The sequence below is a fragment of the Hipposideros armiger genome, unplaced genomic scaffold (genome assembly GCF_001890085.2).
Source record: "Hipposideros armiger isolate ML-2016 unplaced genomic scaffold, ASM189008v1 scaffold_561, whole genome shotgun sequence".
NCBI classification, from domain to species: Eukaryota; Metazoa; Chordata; class Mammalia; order Chiroptera; family Hipposideridae; genus Hipposideros; species Hipposideros armiger.
Genome location: NW_017731911.1, coordinates 376,468 through 381,135, shown reverse-complemented (window position 1 = coordinate 381,135; position 4,668 = coordinate 376,468).

Genomic DNA, 4,668 nt, shown 5'->3' with positions numbered 1-4,668 from the left:
CTCGGGCCCCTCCGGCAGCGCGGAGCCCAGGGCTCCCCAACTCGCCGCCGCCGCCTGCTCCGCCGGGGCGTCCCAGCGCCTGGCCCGCCGGGGAGGGGCACGCGGGGCAGGAAGGAGGGCCCGCCGGGCTGGGCAGGGGGGCCGGAGGGAGGAGCCGGGCTGCAAGCTGACACCCGCGCGCCGCGCGGAGCCCCGCCAGCCCCGGCGCACACACACTCGTCCGCATTTACACTCGCACACCGCTCGCTCGCACCTTCCGGGGGCTGCGGCTCCCCGCCGCGCGCCCGGCCCTCGCCCCCAGACTCGCCCTGGCCCTCCTCCCCTTCGCCCCACCTCGCACCCCCAGCGGCCCTTCCCCCACCCGCCCGCGAACTGTTGGAGTCCCGCCCCCACCCCTAGGCAGCCCCTAACTTTCTTCCAAAGAACCCCCAGAACTCCACACCGATTCCACACCTCCTCCAACCCTAGAGGTGCGCTGGCAGGCGGCACTGCCCCCTGTGGGAAAGCTTTGGACACACAGAGCAGCCGGCGACACACTGCCTGGAGTTCCTCAGAGCGGCCGGGATCCCGCCGGGCCTGGTCGCCCTCGCCAGATGCATAGAGCAGAGGGTGAGAAAAGTTGATTCCACCTTGGAGTATGCTGGGCGGTACTCCGCTACTCTTTCCTGTGGGGTTCCAACGTGCATCCCGCCCTAAATCCAGGGTTTTACCTTGTTCAGGTGTCCAGAGTCACCTGAAATCCCGAAGACCGCTTTCGCCCCATGGTTCCACACTAGGTCCTTAACCAAATAACTCACGTTTCTTGGGTTCAGAGAGGTTTCAGATTTGGTTCGTTGGAAAGAAAGTTCTCTGTCCAGTGACCTCTGAAGCCATTCACAAATCTGCCTTGGTAGCCAATCTGTATATGAAAAAATGCCTGACCAGCCTGATGCTTAAAGAAATGCCTGTTATAATAACATTAAGATAACGTTCCTCTCCAACCAGTTTGGGAACGTTTGAAAAAGTGGATCTTGTGTCATCCACAGTGGGGAACTATTGGTGAGAACATACATTTAAAAAGCAGACTGGAAGGCGATATGGGAATACCTACTGTTTTAAACACAACTGGCAGAGGGGTTTTCTACAGCTATCCCCCCACATATGGACAAAGTCACAGATACAAGAAAGTTCAAAGCAGCAGGGAGGTCTGTAAAATGAGTTCTGGGTCTTCCTTACCAGCTCAGCCCAATGAGGCCCCTTGCACATATGGAACCTGGAATGATTTTTGGAAAGACAATATATATATATAAATTACATACATATATTTATTTTTGGATAGAAAAAAGTCTGAGAAGATGCACACCAAATTATTATCAATATTTCTGGGAAAAGGGATAGGCGAGAGTTTTGTTTTCTACTACATATTTCATTGTTTACAACAAGCAGATATATATCTTATCTATTTTTTTACACAATTAACATGAATACGGTCTCACAACTTTTTCAACCAACATAGATGTATCTTGAGTACTATCTTGAGCAAAAAGTAAAAGTCCCTCTTTTCCCCCCGTTTTCACACCTCCCTCCAGTTAACCTCCCTCCTGTTCCTGTTTTGATGTATATCCTTCCAGATATTTTCCTAGGCAGTTATATAAACACATATACAAATATTCAGATTTACTTTCATATAAATAGAATTATACTGTTTATATTATTGTGTGATATTTCATTTTTACAAGTTTTTAAAAGTCAAAAGGCTTTTCATGTGGTCCATAAACATATAAAAAGCCTATTGTATTAATTTCCCATGGTTGCTGTAACAAATCACTGCAAACTTGGTGTGTTAAAACACCAGAAATGCACTCTCTCACTGTTCTGGAGACCGGAAGTCTGAAATGAGTTTCCCTAAATCAAAACCAAGGTGTTGGCAGGGCCATTCCCTCCTGAGGCTCTAGGGAGAATATATTCCTTGTCTCTTCCAGCTTCTGGTGGCTGCTGGCATTCCTTGAGATCTCACCACTCCAATTTCTGCCTCTGTGGACACATTGCCTTCTCCTTTGTCTTTGTCAAACCTCTTTCTGCCTCCTTCTTATAAGGAAGGACACTTGTGTTGTAATTTAGGGCCTATCCAGATAATCTTGGATAATCTCCCCAACTCAAGAGCCTTAATTTAATCACATCTGCAAAGATCCCTTTTCCTTATAAGGTAACATTCACAGGTTCCAGGGATTAGTACTGGGACATACCATTAGAGGGATCCATTATCAGCTCACAATACCTATCAACTTTGAAGAAATGCAAATTGAAACAGCACCAAGATATCATTTTTTTATCTATCAGATTGGCAAAGGTAGAAATAAATAACAACACCCAGCATTGGCAGCCCTGCACTGAGAAAAATACAGCTTCTGGGCATGCCCATTGTGTAACAATTTCTGAAGGAGAGTTTGGCAATAGCTATGAAAAACCTTTAAAAGTGTGAACCTTTGACTCATTTATGCACTTCTAGGATTTTATACTAAGAAATAGCCAGATACACAAGGAAACCTGTAGATGTGTTTTCATCACAGTGAAAAGCTGGAAACAATCTTAATGTCCCCAAATAGGGAATCGTTACATAAAATCAATGGTGCATTCATCCAGTGAAATACTGTGACATTATAGAAATGTGTTTGTCAGTATGAAAAGAGGCTCATAATAATGAATGAAATTAACAGATTAAAGTAAACATACATAGATTTTGCTTTCCATTCTAATGGAGTACTGATGTCAGTAACTCCTCCATCAAAAACAACTATAAATGCTGGATAAAATACCCAAATAAAACAACAACACCCAGCTGATTTGAAGGCATTAGGATCAACCAAATCGGTCAGGACTTATGGAGTCAAGATACCAATGAGAAGGGAAGTTCATTGAAATGAGTTTATATTTACTTGCTATTTTATCCCCACTGAACATTTGGCGATTTATAACACCAGGCATAATGGCCAAACAAAAGCAACTGTCTAGAGCCGGGGTTGGCAAACTGCAGCTTGCGAGCCACATGTGGCTCTTTGGGTATGTTCCCCTGAAAGAGCCAATCCTGTCCTTCACAACAATTTAAAATTATTCGAGAGCCATAAATATATTTTTACATGATCACCTTTATGTGAATAATATCCTTTAAAAATGTTATAAATGAAACTATGACACTTGTATTTTCATTTTCAATTTTACTTCAGAGCCACACTCTCGCGAGCCGCAGTTTGCTGACCCCTGGCGGATCTTCTGTCTCAAAAGTTTGCTGACCCCTGGTCTAGAGCAAAAGATAGTCTGCTGCCTGTTTCTGTAGGGCCTGTGAGCTAAGAATGTTTTTTACATTTTTAAATGGTTCAAAAGAAAATTTTAAAAAAGTAGTTTATAATGAAAAATTATATGAAATTCAAATTTCACTGTTGATAAATGAAGTTTTATTGGAAGATAGCCACACTCCTTAGTTTATATGTTGCCTTGGCTGCTTTTACACTATATTGCCAGAATTTAGAAGTTGCAACAAAGCCTGTATGTGGTGCTCTCATTGCTTTGTACCTCTGCTTACTGCACTACAAACTGTAGTGATGCAGTGTTTCAAGTGCTATGTATATTACTGTACCACGACATTTTATATACTTCTTTTATTATCAGATGCATATCCATCATGTCAGAACAAGAAAAGAAAAGTGGACTATGGATGTAGTGTTTTAAGGCATACTGGAGTGTGGATTATTTATTATCAAATTATTGTACGTGGCAAAGCATTTCATTTATTATGCAACACCACCAACTATACTAAAAGAATATATGTCAACACTAAAAGATTAAGCACTCACCACAATTTTCCCAACTTAGATGAAAAGGTTAGAAAAATTAGAAAATTAAAAACAGAATATCTTATCACAGAAAAAATTTCTTCACAAAGTAAGTTTCTAGAGGCTCATTTGTCAGTCAAACAAAGAAAGCTATTCACTGATGGTGAGTTAATTAAATTGTATTTGATTGCACTAGCAAAAAAACAAAAATGTGTCTAGAGAAAATAAACTTGCATAACCTTAAGAGCTGAGTACACAGGGAACATCAGTAGTCAATTAGAAAACAAGGCAAATGATTTCAAGTGGTTTTCCTTGACACATGATGAATTGATATATGTTGAAAATACTATTCAGTTATTGTTTATTCAATTACAAATTTGAATTGATTGAAGAACTAGCCTACAGGAATGGTCTGTGTGGAATAGCTACAAGTGAGACTATTTCCAAAGAAGTTAAGAAAACACTAATTCAGTGCAATCTGAAGTGGAATCTGCTAAGATGTATTACAACTGATAGAGGCAAAAATATGTGTTGCTGAAAATGACTTACTTGGACAAATGTACAAAGATTGTGGAAAAGCAAGATGTATATAGCCTGTGTATTTATTATATTACTCACCAGCAAGTACTTTATAGAAAATTCTTGTATCTATTACATGTTATTGAACCAGTAATGTTGATGGTGAACTTTATTTGCTCTTATGGACTTTACTATCATGAGTTTTGTGAATTTTTGTAAGAAATAGAAGCTGACTATCCTGAGTTGCCCTACCACACAGCAATGTAATGGCTTAGCAGTGGTAAAATTTTATTATGATTTTTTTGAGCTCAGGACTGAGATTGAAATTTTTTAAAACAAG